The sequence below is a fragment of the Pelodiscus sinensis genome, chromosome 21 (assembly GCF_049634645.1).
Source record: "Pelodiscus sinensis isolate JC-2024 chromosome 21, ASM4963464v1, whole genome shotgun sequence".
In the NCBI taxonomy this organism is placed as follows: Eukaryota; Metazoa; Chordata; order Testudines; family Trionychidae; genus Pelodiscus; species Pelodiscus sinensis.
Window position 1 is genome coordinate 19,408,977 of NC_134731.1, and position 17,800 is coordinate 19,426,776.

Consider the following 17,800-nt stretch of genomic DNA (forward strand, 5'->3'; position numbering starts at 1 on the left):
AGCAGCTGGTCCAAATCCCAAATTGGACCAGCTTCTGTTGGGGAAATTAACTCACTGGCCTTTATCTTAGGACCAACAGCACCAGATGTAATATTGAATGACTCCTTTGTACTGAAATGACTCTTCAGTTAGAACAAAAGATTTAAAACTTGCTGGCTGTACAGAAGTCTCTTCCTATCCACATAGCTTTCATTTTTAAAAGTTTATGCCATTACTGATTTTTTTTTTTCAAGCAAGTAATTACACAACAAACAACTGAAAGGTTTTCATGTCACCATTGTCTCTGGCCTGGAATTGCAGATTCTTTTGAAACAAAAAATAGATGCTGAATATCTCCAACTGCAGTAGGATGTGGACAGGGTAGGGTATCATTTCAGTCAGAACTATATTGCAGACAAATACCAATTTCAAACCAATGGTTAAACTGTAAAATCGCAAAGGAAATCCCTTAATGTGTGAAGATTAACAACCTGCATAGTTTGGTGTAGCAAAAATGGCATGGAAAGATACTGTCTTTGCAGTTTGAGACTTAGATGTGAGCAGGGCTTGGAATCCAGGGGGCTGAGCTGTAACATTTAACTGCTCTTTGTAGGCCAAGTCAGCATTTCAGATGTAATATTTCCCATTGGAAAATGGATAACATTCACTTCCAGTCTGCGGAGAACCTAAAGGAGACTGCAGCTTACCCATGTTTGTTATCATTGGTAAGAATTTATATTAGTTCAGTTCTGTGTGAAAGTCAGAACTAATTCCTGCCCTGAACTTCATTCTAAAACGCAAAAAGTGAAGAGTGAGGAAGCAGTGTTCCCTCTAAGCTGAGCACCAGCACAGCTTCTCAGGTGATTAATCTTCCACAGCCTTGGCAAATATGTTCAAATCAAAGTTTATAATGAATCTTTGATAGCATGCTGAATAGCAGACATCACAAGTGCCTGGCTTTAATGTAAAAAGGCGAGCTATCAAATTTCTCTACTGTTAGGCTACATCTACACTGGCAGCTTCTTGCTCAAGAACTCTTGTAGAGATGGCATCCCACAACAGGTGGCCATTCAAGAACCCATCTCGCAGGGATGGTCCCTATCCACCTCCAGGGAGGCCACAGATGTCCTTTCGTCCCTCCACCCCATCCTCCAGCAGCCCGTCTCCTTCCAGTGCTATGTCAGACATGCGATTTTTTCAATTTTATGAACTGGGGCTTGTAAATGCCAACTGTCCCAACAGCACCCTGGTAGAACAGGAAGCAGACGAGAGCCTTAAGGGAGTTTGAATGGCAGCCAGAAGCAACCCACTGCCTTTCAGGTCTTCTAAGAGGTCCAGGTTTGTGGTAGAAAGAGGACTTTTATACTGAGAGTCTTTTTCTGGTGGGCACAAGGAGGACTGGCATAGACTCATACCCTTCAAGGTCAGAAGGGACCATTATGATCATCTAGTCTGACCCCCTGCACAGTGCAGGCCACAGAATCTCGCCCACCCCTCTTAGAATAATCCTCTCATCTATGTCTCGATATTGAAGTCTTCAAATACTTTGAAGGCCCCAAGATGCAGAGAATCCTCCAGCTGTGATCTGTGCCCCATGCTACAGAGGAAGGTGAAAAACCTCCAGGGTTTCTGCCAATCTACCCTGGAGGAAAATTCCTTCCCGACCCCAGCGAGAGTTGGTACTTCCAACTAAGTACTCGGAAATGCTCTTGTGCTTAGCCCATGATCACTCTAGTGGCCATGCTGGGGTGAATAGAATCAAAGACCAGTTGGGAAGGTCAGTCTACTGGGAGGGAATGGGCAAAGGAAGTGGCTAGTTTTGTCCAAACTTGTGAGGTGTGCCAGCAGGTGGGGAAGCCCCAAGACCAATTCAAGGCACCTCTCCAGCCCCTCCCCATGACAAAAGTCTCATTCCAGCATGTAGCTGTGGCTATTATAGGTCCTAAAAAGACTTCCAGAGGGCAACAGTTCATCCTGACTTCTGTGGATTTTGCCACTCGATGGCCAGAAGCAGTGACTCTAGGAAGCACTACTGCCAGGAGAGTGTGCCAGGCACTAACTTTTCCAGGGTAGGTTGGCCCTCAGAGATCCTCATAGATTCAGGGACTTATTTCCTGCCAGAGGCCATGAAACGTCTCTGGGAAGCTCATGAGGTGAAACTCCTGTAGCCCTGGAATTTTATAACTAAGAAGTCAGTTATAATGAATTTATGCTATAGCAAAAAGTTTGACCAAAAAGCTTTGTTAACTTAGCTCCAGCTCTGTTTGATGTTAGCATATTGAAGTGAAGGGATGGAATATTGTAATGCATAGTGATGTCAGTATTAGGCTACCTCTCCAGTATTAGATAAAGCTTGTAGTAGATAGAAGTTTAATGTTGAAAGACTTTGTAACTTTGTTAAAGTGATACTTTGTTCCACGCTGCAATTCTGTACATGTCTTGTTTGTGTGAATGAGAGAGAATGTTTTAGGAGAGAGAAGTGTGAAGGCCGCTGCATGCTCAAATGGAGGGCTGTGTTATATTATCAATAAATGCGGCATGTTGCCTTATCCCCCTGAAAAAGATCCCTTGTGCTTCTTTTAAACATCACTCCAGGTGCGTCTAGACTGGCAAGATTTTGTGCAAAAGCAAGTGCTTTTGCACAAAATCTTGCCAGCTGTCTAAACTGGCCATGAGAATTTGCGCAAGAACACTGATGATGGGGACTTCTTGTGCAAGAGGGCCAGTGTAGACAGGGACAGGAATTTTTTGCGTAAGAAAGCCCCGATGGCGAAAATGGCCGCCAGAGCTTTCTTGCACAAAACCGTGTCGATACTGGGCACAGATGCTTTTGTGCAAAAGCAATTCTTTTGCACAAAGGCACTTGCTAATTTAGATGCTCTTTTGCGGAAATACTTTTAACGGAAAACTTTTCAGTTAAAAGTATTTCTGGAAAATCATGCCAGTCTAGACGCAGCCTCCTAGTTGCTATCCCCTACCAACATCAAACAAATGGCCTGGTGGAGAGATTTAATGGGAATTTGTGAGCCATGATATGCAAATTCGTGAATGAACGCTCCAAGGACTAGTTACTGTTTGCCTATAGAGATCTCCCACGTCCCAGTTCGGGATTCTCACCCTGAATTGTATGGTCACAAAGTTAAGGGATCCATGCAGTTAGTAAACCACCCCTCCTCCAGGAACTAACATTTTGGATTTTGTACACAACCTACACACTATTGTTAGAGATGCTCTAACTCTTGTGTAAAAAAACTTGCAGGATGCCCAGCAAGAACAAAAGGCCTTCCCTTGCAAGTCATGGACTTGAAGGCACTCCAGGCCACTAAGATGGAAGCATCCTGGGATAAATTAATGGAGATTGTCTATCTCCTAGAACAGGAAGGGACTTGGAAAGGTCATTGAGTCCAGTCCCCTGCCTTCACAGCAGGACCAAGTACCATCCCTGACAAATTTATGCCCCAAATCCCTAAATGGCCTCTGCAAGGATTGAACTCTCAACCACAGGTTTAGCAGGCCAATGCTCATCCTCCCTGTGGATAGACCATTCACAGTCCAAGAGCACCTAGTAGCAGTTAATTACCTCACAGCAGGTCCTGACCCAGATCTTAAGCTTAAGATATCATGGTAACTCTCTGAAGCCCTTTTATTCCCAAGAATCAAGGGTCTTCAAGTTTATTGCCCAGGAGAAGGAGAACGCGGAGTGGCCTGAGGGAGTCTACTGTGAAGGCAGATTGTGAGGCTGTGCACCATATTTACCCCTATGTTTTCAGCCACCCCTGGGAGGGACCGAATGGACGTCTCACTCCATTGCCACAGGTGCTACTTGCCCAGTCAGGGCCCAAACCTGCCACATAGCTCCTTCAGCCAAGGCTGCTATGGAGAAGGAGCTCAAGGACATGCTAGCGATGGGTGTAATTTACCTTTTGGAGAGCGCATGGGCTTCTCTAGTAGGCCTAGCTCCCAAACAGGATGGCAAAATCTGCTTTTGCATGAACTACCATCTGATGAATGCTGTAAGTCGCTCAGATAACTTTCCAATGCAAGAAGGAACATTTTTAAAGAGATAATTAATCTGTTCTTCTGGCCAGATGCAGTGGCACTGTAAGTGGAACCGTATTTCACCACAAGGTGGTGCAGTAAGCAAGAGGATTTACTGCTAACTGCAGGAAGAAAAATAGATTTGTAACTTTTACAGATTGTTTCCCAACTGCTGGTGTGAAATTGCCAAAGAGGTCTAAAGACAAAAAAATTAAGGCAGTGCCCACCCTCTATTCCCCCTCATCCCCAAAACAATGCTATCCAGGAGGGATTTCTGGGTAGTGGCGGGTTTTCATCAATTTCTTTTTCTTTCTTTCTCTCTCTCTCTCTCTCTCTCTCTCTTCCTCCCTCCCTCCCTCTGTGGCTATTGAAGTTTGAAGAATGATTTGATAAAGCTCTTGCAGATAATTGTCTCTATGGCCGTGTCCAGACTCAGGGTTTTTTTCGGGAAAAGTAGCCTTTTCCCGAAAAAATTTCCCCTGCGTCCAGACTCAAGCCGCGTTCGTTCAAAATTATTTCGAAAGAACGCGGCTTTTCTTTCGATGGCGGTAAACCTCAATTTACGAGGAAGAACGCCTTCTTTCGAAAGTCCCTCTTTCGAAAGAAGGCGTTCTTCAATGTAAAGAGGCCGTCTTCAAAAGAGAGCATCCAGACTCGCTGGGTGCTCTCTTTCGAAAAAGCGGATTTCTCTTTCGAAAGATCCGCCTGCAGTCTAGACGCGAACTTTTGAAAGAGGCTCTTTCGAAAGATGCTTTCGAAAGAGCGTCTTTCGAAAGAAGCCTGCAGACTAGACATAGCCTATGTGATCTGCTCCAGTCCCACAGACAAATACTTACAGGCTTTTACCACCAAGATGAGAGCCCCACTGTTATGGATGTGATACAAATATAATCGCAGTCCCCCTGAAGAGTTGACTATCTATGCGCAATGTCAGTCGTGGTCTCAGTTCTGACTCGCTTTTACATTATGTAACTTCACTAAGGCTATGTCGGCTATCTGAGAAAGAGAGATGCTATTGTGATCAAATGTCCGGAATTTGATTTAGTAGGTCTAGTAAAGCTACCTGTACTCAACTAAACCCACTAAATCTAACTCAGAGGGCATCCCCATCTTCGACCTGTGCTTCTGAGAGGAGAAGCTGTTGGGGGGGGGGGAGGGATCGCTAGATTCTGCCAGAGTTGCACTTTACAAAGGTCTGCCTGCATTATAAGAAGAAACTCACAGAACTACTGAAATATGGAAATTTAGAGCTGGTTCTCTTTAATAAATGCTTGAGGGGATGCTAAAGGAGACAATTCACTAAGGGTATGTCTACACAGCAAAGTTACACAAGGCAACTGCTATTTCAAAATTAATTCGAAATAGTGGAGGGCTTATTTCGAAATTGGTAAACCTCATTCCATGAGGAATAGCGCCAATTTCAAAATTTCTATTTTGAAACAAGTGCTGTGTAGAGGCTTATTTCGAAATAGGGTGCCTCCAGCCCTTCCCAGGGTGCCCTGCTAGGTGCCCTGTTCACAGGTAACTTCTGACCTGATGCCCTGCCAGAACCAGTCTACCAGTTCTGGCTGGCCTTTAATGCGATTCTGCATCCAACCAGTGCGGACACTATTTAAAAATGCTAACGGGGACAGTTGCATGAAGATAAGTAACTCCAGCTATGAATTAATTAGTCTATCTATGTACCTTGATTCACGTTTCTGAGCTAAAATTGAACCCCAGAAGATGGAGCATGGCAGCGTTGCTCTTTTGGGCTGTGTCTAGCCTGGCAAGTTTTTCCACAAAATCATCTGCTTTTGCGGAAAAACTTGCCAGCTGTCTACACCGGCCCCTTAATTTCCGCAAAAGCACTGACGATCTCATGTAAGATTGTCAGTGCTTTTGCGGAAATACTATACTGCTCCTGTTTGGGCAAAAGTCTTTTTCCGAAAAACTTTTGTGCAAAAGGGCTAGCGTAGACAGCAGAGATTTGTTTTCCGCAAAAAAGCCCCGATCGCGAAAATGGCGATCGGGGCTTTTATGCGGAAAAGCGCGTCTAGATTGGCCACGGACGCTTTTCCACAAAAAGTGCGTTAAAAGCATTTCCAGAAAATCATGCGCATGAAGACACGGCCTCAGGGCTGTTCTATATTCAGCAGGTACAACAGCATAGCTACATCGCTAAAGAACAGGAAAAATGCACACCTCAGAGGAACACAGTTAAATATATCTGCCCGCTGACAGCACTAGTCTAGGTTCATGGAAGAATAGTTTCGCTGACCTAGCTACGATCTCTTCTGAAGGCCAATTAATGTCAGTGACAGGGGAACATAGAATCATAGAATGCTAGGACTGGAAGGGATGTCAAGAGGTCATTGAGTCCAGTCCCCTGTCCTCATGGCAGGACCAAATACTGTCTAGACCATCCCTGCTAGACATTTATCTAACCTACTCTTAAATATCTCCAGAGATGGAGATTCCACAACATCCCTGGGCAATTTATTCCAGTGTTTCACCACCCTGACAGTTAGGAACTTTTTCCTAATGTCCAACCTAAACCTCCCTTGCTGCAGTTTAAGCCCATTGCTTCTTGTTCTATCCCCAGAGGCCAAGATGAACAAGTTTTCTCCCTCCTCCTTATGACACCCTTTTAGATACCTGAAAACGGCTCTCATGTCCCCCCTCAATCTTCTCTTTTCTAAACTAAACAAACCCAATTCTTTCAGCCTTCCTTCATAGGTCATGTTCTCTAGACCTTTAATCATTCTTGTTGCTCTTTTCTGGACCCTCTCCAATTTCTCCACATCTTTCTTGAAATGCGGTGCCCAGAACGGGACACAATACTCCAACTGAGGCCTAACCAGCGCAGAGTAGAGTGGAAGAATGACTTCTCGTTTCTTGCTCACAACACTCCTGTTAATGCATGTCAGAATCATGTTTGCTTTTTTTGCAACAGCATCACAATGTTGACTCATATTCAGCTTGTGGTCCACTATGATCCCTTTCTGCAGGACACCTTCCTAAACAGTCGCTTCCCATTCTTTATGTGTGAAACTGATTGTTCCTTCCTAAGTGGAGCACTTTGCATTTGTCTTTATTAAACTTCATCCTCTTTACCTCAGACCATTTCTCCAATTTGTCTAGATTGTTTTTAATTATGACCCTATCCTCCAGAGCAGTCGCAACCCCTCCCAGCTTGGTATCATCTGCAAACTTAATAAGAGTACTTTTTATGCCAGTATCTAAGTATTGATGAAGATATTGAACAGAGCCGGTCCCAAAACAGACCCCTGCGGAACCCCACTTGTTATACCTTTCCAGTACGATTGTGAACCATTAATAACTACTCTCTGAGTACGGTTATCCAGCCAGTTATGCACCCACCTTATAGTAACCCCATCTAAGTTGTATTTGCCTAGTTTATTGACAAGAATATCATGCGAGACCATGTCAAACGCCTTACTAAAGTCTAGGTATACCACATCCACCACTTTTCCCTTATCCACAAGACTCATTATCCTATCAAAGAAAGCTATTAGATTGGTTTGACATGATTTGTTCTTTACAAATCCATGCTGGGTGTTCCCTATCATCTTGCCACTTTCCAAGTGTTTACAGACGATTTCCTTAATTACTTGCTCCATTATCTTCCCTGGCACAAAAGTTAAACTAACTGGTCTGTAGTTTCCTGGGTTGTTCTTATTTCCCTTTTTATAAATGGGCACTATATTTGCCCTTTTCCAGTCTTCTGGAATCTCTCCTGTCTCCCATGATTTTCCAAAGATGATAGCTAGAGGCTCAGATACCTCCTCTATCAGCTCCTTGAGTATTCTAGGATGCATTTCATCAGGCCCTGGTGACTTGCAGACATCTAACTTTTCTAAGTGATTTTTAACTTGTTCTTTTTTTATTTTATCTTCTAAACCTACCCCCTTCCCACTAGCATTCACTATGTTAGGCATTCCTTCAGACTTCTTGGTGAAGACTGAAACAAAGAAGTCATTGAGCATCTCTGCCATTTCCAAGTTTCCTGTTACTGTTTCCCCCTCCTCACTGAGCAGTGGGCCTACCCTGTCCTTGGTCTTCCTCTTGCTTCTAATGTATTTATTAAAAGTCTTCTTGTTTCCCTTTATTCCCGTAGCTAGTTTGAGCTCATTTTGTGCCTTTGCCTTTCTAATCTTGCTCCTGCATTCCTATGCTGTTTGCCTATATTCATCCTTTGTAATTTGTCCTACTTTCCATTTTTTATATGACTCCTTTTTTATTTTTAGATCATGCAAGATCTCGTGGTTAAGCCAAGGCGGTCTTTTGCCATATTTTCTATCTTTCCAACACATCGGAATAGCTTGCTTTTGGACCCTTAACAATGTCCCTTTGAAAAACTGCCAACTCTCCTCAGCTGTTTTTCCCCTCAGTCTTAATTTCCATGGGACCTAACCTATCAGCTCTCTGAGCTTACCAAAATCCGTCTTCCTGAAATCCATTGTCTCTATTTTGCTGTTCTCCCTTCTACCGTTCCTTAGGATTGTGAACTCTGTGATTTCATGATCACTTTCACCCAAGCTGCCTTCCACTTTCAAATTCTCAACTAGTTCCTCCCTATTTGTTAGGATCAAATTTAGAACAGCTTTCCCCCGATAGCTTTTTCAACCTTCTGAAATAAAAAGTTGTCTCCAATGCAGCCCAAGAACTTATTGGATAGTCTGTTCCCCGCTGTGTTATTTTCCCAACGTATATCTGGATAGTTGAAGTCCCCCATCACCACCGAATCTTGGACTTTGGATGATATTGTTAGTGGTTTAAAAAAAGCCTCATCCACTTCTTCCACCTGGGTAGGTGGCCTGTAGTAGACTCCTAACATGACATCATCCTTGTTTTTAACCCCTTTTAGCCTAACCCAGAGACTCTGCTTTTTCTTAATCAGCTCTCTGAGATGCTTGCTCATCCAGCTTGGTCTAACACACCTGCCTATAAATTTTTTCCCTTTTCTTGGGATACAGGCTTCTGACAGCTTCTGCCAGCTGATTGGCCGTGTGGGGTGTGGGGCCTCGGCTCCCGAGGCCGGGAATGCGGGGGTGAGTTCCCCCGTCACAAAGCTTATAAATCATATGGTTACAATGGCTATTGCTCTATTTCTTAACTGCTAGCAAATACAGATCTCATGGTTACATAGGAAAAAGGAAGATAGAAAGTAATGGTACCAAGTGACAGCTTAATCTTTAAAGAGCTCTATTCTATGCATGCACTAAAACAAAAGGACACATACGAGTACAATTTTTACCCCCTTCTGCGTTGCTCAGTCCCAGCATGTCAGGCCCGGATCGGTCCCTCAATTCCTCGGAAAGACGAAAATATGAGGTGGGCGTTCGCGTGGACTTCAGGAGGCCAATCACCTACCCGACCAGCAGATAGATGGTAGATTGACGCTCAAAGTGAGTGTGCTGCTGGACCCATCTTTATACCCATGGGGTCACGTATTTCTCTTTCTTATCTGTGATGCCAAATGGTGCTGCTCTGTCTTTTGGGACGCCAGTTCTTACAAGGGAGTTGTGAACTTAATTTACACTTGTAAGAGAGATAACTAAATTGGGAGTACTGGGCGTTCTTTTCTCAGTGGGAGATTCCTCTCCCAGGGACGACTGTTTGTGATCGTATTAACATAGGTGCCAGCCAGGGCAATTCTCGCAGCCTTGAGGTCAGCTTATTGTCTTAATCGTTCTTTCTCATATCTAAGTTTTCAGCTTACTCAGGGTCAGAGGAGCCCGCATATCCTGGTCTCCACAAAGCTTCCAAGGCTATGCTGATTTTTATTGCTCCTTCTCTGCCCTGTATACAGGCACCTCAGAGGGGCAAGCAAGATTGATGTGACAGGGGGGCCCTGTTTGGCTACACCATGACAATGGCTCGTATACCTACCTGCACAGCCACTAGTGAGCTATAATAATTGTATCATTAAGTACCAGCTATGCCATGTATATTGGTCAAAGAGGACAGTCTCTGTGACAAAGACTAAATGCACACCCCTATTAACTGTCTGTCCTACAAGGCTTGGGGATCCCTTGAGAAGGTAAATAACGCCCCCCTAACATCAACTTTCACTACAGGGTCTTGTTTCCTGTCAGGAATCATCAGAGACTTAGGACATACAGGTTTTGTCTCTTCACTTTGTCATTTTCTCTAGTGCCTTATGCTGCTCTTGAAGGTTACACTTGTATCAAACTAAAAATATCTATTTCTTGTCAGTCAACAGGTCTGCACAGGCAATGTGTATTAACTTAGTTCTTGGTTAGCAGGCCCCCACTCACCCCACCCGGAGGGAAAAACTCCTGGAGTAAGGTGTGGGGAAGGTCAGTTCAATCAGACCCTGGCGGCTGAAGCAGTCAATGATCATTCTGGCCTCACCTAATGTGACTCACTTTTTTTGCTCCCTTTTCATAGTCACATCTTCTGCTCTGTTTAATAGAACATCAGCTCTGGCTCAATGTAAAGCATTTGTTTCCTTAGTTTATTGATGAACACTGTATGGCTGTGTCTACACTGGGCCACTTATTCCGGAAAATCAGCCGCTTTTCCGGAATAAGCTGCGAGCTGTCTACACTGGCCCCTTGAATTTCTGGAAAAGCACTGAGTGGAACTAGTGGGGTAGTGTAGACATACCGTAAAAGAGTATCATAAGGAGGAGGAAGAAAAATTGGCCTCTGAGGTTAGGATGAGAAGCAATAGGCTTAAATTGCAACAAGGGAGGTTTACGTTGGACATTAGTAAAAACTTCCTGCCTGCCAGGGTGGTTAAACACTGGAATAAATTGCCCAGGTAGATTGTGGAATCTCCATCACTGGAGCTATTTAAGACCAGGTTAGACAGACACCTGTCAGGGATGAGCTAGAGCAACTCAACTTTGGAAGCCCTATTGGCTACACTGATACTAACAGAACATGCTGAGGGCCTCAACTTAAGTGTGGTTGCATATGCAAGCAAATCTATACAAATAGCTTCTCTCACACTGACAGGCATGAATACAAAGATTAAGGCAAGACACACAACACACAGGCCCCATTTAAGTCAGTTCTGCTGATATTAATAAAATGCAACATTTACCTGATTTCTACCCATGTGACAGCACTTTTAATGAGCAATGACAGTCCAAGAATTTAACTACTAAAACATCTCAACAGAAGATCATTACACTGGCTACTTCTTTGTTTTGGCTCCCACTCGCTGGCCACGTGTTGATCCCCACATAAACCCAAACTGCACCGCGGGGCGCAAACAAACCGGCCATGGGCAGCATGCGGCCAACGGGCCATATGTTGAGTAGCCCTGGGTGCTTAGTCCTGCTGTGAGTGCAGGGGACTGGACTTGCTGACCTCTTGAGGTCCCTTCCAGCTCTAGTGTTCTGTGATTCTATACTGCCCGCATGGGGTTAGATGGGGGCTGATGCTCCCTAGCAGGGATGGATCCCCAGAGCCCATCCCTACCTCTGTGAGCCAGCCTGTGCCCCCTGAGTGGATGGGAGAAGTGGGGGCTGCTGCTGGGGATCAGTCTCCGCCCTTCGCTGCCATTAGTTGGGCTGCACCATAGGCTGATGGGCAGCTCCCTCCTTTGAGCAGGGGTGGGTTGATCGCAGCACGAGCAAGACAGGGCATGATTGCTGTTCCCCACATTAATCAGATTGCAGTGAGCCAGATTATGCCGGTTTGTGCTGCAGTCTCATCTTTGCTACCTGTGTAGACAGTCCCTGAACCGCTGGAAACTGAGCTTCTAGTCCAGCCTGGTGTGTGACCTCAGGCATGTCGCAGCCCCCCCTGTGCCTCAGTTTCCCCAGCTGTAAAATGGGAACAGTGTTGGCCTCCTTGGGAAAGCCCTCTGAGTATTACCAACGGGCTGGCAAGGACAAGTCTTGCTTTGGTCACACAGGCTTGGTACCATTCCAGTGGGCGGATGGTGCCATCAGTTGCTTGATAGTGCTTTGTGTCCGGATGAAATCAAGTGATGCAGTCCAGTGACAGACGGGTGAGTGGCTGAAAGTCAGTGGGTAGGGAACTGGGTTCCAGGCAAATTCAGCATATGGAGAAGGGGGCTCCCCACGCCTCCGCACCCAGCACTTGCAGGCAGAGTTCACAAATGACAAAGCTCTTTTCCCCACCAGCCAAGCCATCACTTTACTCTGGGTCTTTCACATGTGCTGTCCCTTGCCTTGGCTGGGCACTGCTCCGGGGTGGCCCCAGCTCTCCTAGCCCAGAATCACAGAAGTGCCCAAAACGTGGGGTTGGGGGGCACAAGCACCCAGACTCATGATCCCCCACCCTGCTGTTCTTGGCCTAAGCCCCCCTGCACACACACTGTCCCCCCCCAAATGCTCCTGAGGTACCTCTTCCTCCCAAGATCCACCCTCCACTTGTACTCTCCCCCTGCCATTGCCGGCCCTTATGCCTCTGGCCCCCCCCACCCCCTGCTTCATGCCCCTTGGCCCTGGCCTGCCTGACCAGGGGCTGCTGCTGGAGACTGGCAGGTTTTCTACCAGCTGATGCCAGAGCCAGGCGCCCCCAGCACCTCCCTCAACCAAATCCCCCTCCTTCAGAGAGAGGCAACCCCAGAGGCCCCCCCTCCCAAATCCCCCTCCCACAGAACCGGTCAGCAAGTTAATCGTACTTTAAAAGAGGCGGCTCCCGCCGGCTGCTTTTGCTCAGTGTGCTCCAGGCGGCAGCATGCGGCTCAGCTGCAGCTCACTGATCTAAGCCAGGTGAGCCTGCGCAGCTGGAGCTCCTCCCACTCCGGCCTGGCGCCCCCTAGCGTGGCGCTCGGGGGCAATTCCCCCCCCCGCCTCCTTTCGCTAAGCTGCTGCATTTGGATGAGGATTCCAGTCCTTGGAAGTGTAAGGATGTTACTGAAGGGTAATGCCGTGAGTGCCTGGGTCAGGAGTAGCGCTCAGGTAAAAAGTCAGATTCAAACCAGAGTAAATGTCATGGGCAGCGTAATGCCTTGCTGTAAAGGGGTGTAGGCAAATTCACTTCAGACCGTCATCACCCCTTTCGGTTTTGGAGAACAGATTGTAATCCTAAGGTAATAGGCAGAAAAGCCACAGTGCAGGGTCTAAAAATAAGTAGCTCTATTTTCTACACACGTAGGCTGTGTCTACACTGGGCCACTTATGCCGGAAAATCAGCCACTTTTCCGGAATAAGCTGCGAGCTGTCTACACTGGCCCTTGAATTTCCGGAAAAGCAACGATGCTCTACTGTACAAAATCAGCCGCTATTCCGGAAAAACTATTCTGCTCCCGCTCGGGCATAAGTCCTTATTCCGGAACACTATTCCGGAAAAGGGCCAGTGTAGACAGCCCAGTAGTCTTTTCCGGAAAAGCGCGTCCACATTGGCCACAGACGCTTTTCCGGAAAAAGGGCTTTTCCGGAAAAGCAGCCTGCCAATGTAGACGCTCCTTTTCCGGAAAAACTGAAAACGGAATAGTAGTCCGTTTTAAGCAGTTCCGGAAATTCATGCCAGTGTAGACACAGCCACGTAGTTAAAGAAGGAGCAAGAACGTGTCAAAATGTGTGGTTCTATTTGAGGAACTGACTGTACCACTATCATTGTGGGACAGCCGCATTGTGTCTCTATAGCAGGTACAAACTTTGCAAGGAGATTTTTTTTCTCCCCCCTCTGCCTGCTCCATGAACTAAACATACAATCTGAGCGACAAGTGGGGTGTGTCGCCACGTCCCTGCTGTTTGGACATGCTTGGCTATTGTGTTACAATGTTACATCATTTTGTAAGTATCCATTTCCAACTAAAGTAGTACAGTGTGTACCCAAACAGCTGGCTCAATGTAAAAACAGCATCTATTTTTTCTGACTTTGGCCTCTTTTGTTCCTCCACATCCCGTTCGCGGACACTATATGATATCAGCTTATCCTGCAAGAACAGCTGTAATTTTTTTGATGACAAATATCAGAAACTACTAGTGTAAAATGTTCACTGAAGTCTACAACTAATGAAAACACAGTAGCTGATGTCACTTATTCCTGCTGCTGTTCCCTGCTTTCACTATAACATATTCATAGTCAGCTATTAAAAATGATTTCTAGCAAAATTAATCTATTGTTAGTTATGTACTGCCTTTTTCAACGGTGCTGCAAGTTGACTTGTCAGTGGCAGTAAGGTGTGCATGTGTGCAGAAGCGAGTCCAGTGCTATTGATGAAACAAAAAAAGCAGTCATGTAGCACTTTAAAGACTTAAAAGAACACATGGCTTCATGCATAAATTTATTCTGGACGTTGGTCAGTAGAGGCATTGAATTCCACTTTGAGCACGGAATACTGCTCCGTTGACAGTCTGCCACTACTAGTGTGATATAAAGTGCAAGAAGTCCAATATCTTTAACGTCTCCCTTTTCCCATTTTAAAACAAATACAGGATATTTTAAATAGGATTCTGTAGATAATCCTGAAACTAATCCATGTGTAATCAATCATTCACTGCTCTTTAGTTTTGACTCAAGGGTGAAAATGCTGTATATTGTAGCCTGCTATTTACAAGCAATGTTCGAGCGTACTAGATTTGCATCTTAAATCTTACCAGGAACCGCTTGGTGAGTGATAGTCTAATTTACAAATGGCCAATGTGCAGTACTGAGTGAAATAGCATGCCCAATTCGTACAGGGGATTGGTGGCAGAACAAGACCTAGAGATAAAAAGGTGTGTCGGAGCCCAGAATGGGTAAGCCTTTCTAAAACTCATTTTACTGACACGATACCATAAAGCGTGGGTCAAGCTTTCACTTCAAGCTACTATTAACTTCCGGCTATTACTTACCTGTTCTCAAATCATGCAGTAAAATGTGTGTGTGTGTTATAGCTTGGAAGTAAAATTTTTCATTTTAAGAATTTCTCGTCTTTCTGTAGCAAAGGCCCTATGATGATCATCCATAGTGATAAAGAGCACAAGCAGTTCCCTTCTAACTGGCAAACTAGCTTAGCTGAGATCAGGCAACTTTGCCCCAGTTAACAATTTAGCAAGTAAACCACTCATTTATCAAGAGTTCTAGCATTGACTTGGTATGTTGTGCTAGTGATGTGAACTGTTCCGGAACCCTGAAAGCCCAAAAGTGCCATTATAAGCCCCAATTAGGTATTTTGTTTAAGGAGTACACACTGTGCAGTGTCTCTTCTGTGTGTGGCTCACGCGGTTATAGTAGGGGTACAAGTGGGGCTATTGCCACAGACCTAGTGCGTGATGACGTCTGGCGCTCTGGATCCCTCTAACGCTCAAGTGGAACTCCACGCCATGCTGCAGGTACCGTGTCACAAGAAGTCAAATGGCTGCCTGATCCGGCCCTGCTTCTTCCTCCCAAGGTCTCATCCCGTCTGAGCAGAGCATTATTGTAACAGCTCGACTGTACTGCCACAGCAATGGCAAACTCCCAGAGCAATGAGTTTTTCAAGGATGGCCTTGTCGGCTGGGATCTGGGCTCTTCCATAGGGCTCATTGATAAGCAAACGTTGGTAACCATCCTCTGATCGCTAACCATGCTTTCGGCTCGAAGTTATTTGTACCAGATGCTGACATTGAAATGTCAGTTCAACTCTACATTTACCACGTTCTGAATCAAACTGCCAAAGCTAATGCAAAAGATTCACACTGTTCTGGCAGCCAGAACGCTACACCATACAGCAATTAAGGCTAAATAAGCGGAGCTACAGAAGAACTAGTTCTGTCTTGTTCAGAACACTGCTCGGAATGACTTGGCCTTTTTTGTTCTTTGCGACAGTGTCACACTATTTACTCATGTTTTACTAGTGAGCCACTGAGGTCCCTTCCCCTACGCCACAGTTTGCCTTCACATTTCACATTTTGTATGTGTGCAACTGCTTGTTCCTTCCCGAAATCCATCCTTTGCTATTTCAATCAGCGACAGAGAGAGAGAGAGAGAGAGAGAGCGAGAGAGAGAAATGTATTTCCTGAATGGTAAAGACAGTTGGTCCCACTGTGGGTCAGTTTCCACCTTGAGTAATTAGTCTACATAAGCGACAGTCTTTCTGTGACTTTAATGAACTATTAATTACTTGGTCTGTTAAAAGCTTAAAGGCTAGGACGTGGTGTGCGTGGTGAGGGGGAGGGGGGAGGTGTCAACTTACAGGGCCATGGCCAAACAGGATAATGACTTCACTTCAAGACACAGTCGATTAGTGATAGTTTATTTTATTAATCTCACTACGTCACTATTATTACTGGCTTAATACTGCCGAGAACTGAGGTCATGTTATTTATTCCACACTCGGCTCTCAGCTAGCAAGCATAGGGAGTTGCGGCTGATGAAGGCTGTCTGATAAAGAACACCTGGTATTTTCACCAGCAGGGCTCATGGCTGGCCTAGAGGAATACAAATTTAACACCTGCAGGCCCACATATGGCTTTTTCTGTGACAAGGTGTAGTTGCATTTCAAAGAAAAGAAACACTGCCACCTCTTCACATACAATAGTAATAGAAATGTAGCCGTGTTAGTCTGGTGTAGCTGAAGCAAAATACAGGACTCTGTAGCACTTTAAAGACTAACAAGATGGTTTATTAGATGATGAGCTTTCGTGGGTCTGGCCCAGGAAAGCTCATCATCTAATAAACCATCTTGTTAGTCTTTAAAGTGCTACATAGTCCTGTATTTTGCTTCTCTTCACATACACTGAGCCTGGTCTCTCTTGGATGTAGTTACTGAGTGAAACGGGTGAACACACTCAGGTTTTCCCCAAGCCCAGGTCAAATTCTAGTGGTGTGCAACTCTGGATGTCTTTCAGTGTAAATGAGGGCAGAACAGGGTGCAAGTAGCTGAGAAGTCAACTATTTTGTTTTGTGGACTCATATAGTCATTTGGTACTTAACTGCCATACAATGCTGCGTGTAGACAAATCTGATTACCCCAGAGAGTTTGGGTTATCAGTTGAGTTTGCAGAATATTTGGGTGGTGTGGTGTGTAATGATGAGCATAAGACCCTCCTACATAAGGAGCAAAGTCGCTTGGGTAGTGTTACGTGTGTGTGGTTGTGAGATGACGCTCTAGGAGATACGCTTGAGCCAGTGAGTGCACTAAGAATAATAGAGCGTAGTCATGGCAAGAGCAGCGAGGCTCCCTGAGGATGCAGCTCTCTGAGACCTTCCCAAAACACACATGCTATTTGCTTTAGCTCAGTCCCTGCAGCATGGCACCAGCCACACTCAACTCTTAGCATATGTAGTTTAAAGATAGCCAGCAGAAGTGTGCACATGCTAGAATTGGGGGGGGGGGGAATGAGTTGAAAGTATTTGTTAACACTTGGGGTACGTCTAGACTACAGGCTTCTGTCGACAGAAGTTTTGTCGACAGATACTGTCGACAAAACTTCTGCCGACAAAGAGCGTCTAGACGACATTGAGTTCTGTCGACAAAGCAAGCTGCTTTGTTGACATGATAGTATAGACGCAAAGGACAGTTTACATGCAATAACACCTTCTGTCGATGGAAACTCTGTCGACAGTAGGCGTTATGCCTCGTAAAATGAGGTTTACCAGCGTCGACAAAACTGCTGAGTTCTGTCGACGTTATGTCGACAGAACTCAGCGGTAGTGTGGACGCAGTATAGTTTTGTCGACAAAAGTCCACTTTTGTCGACAAAACCCTGTAGTCTAGACACACCCTTGATGAACACTGTTGGCAGCAGTGACGTGGTGTTGTAGTACACATGAGTTTGAGCCAAATTCAGGTGTGGTGTAAATCAACGATTTTCAAATTGTTCATGTCATGGCCCAACTTAATTTGACTAGCATGTGGCTTC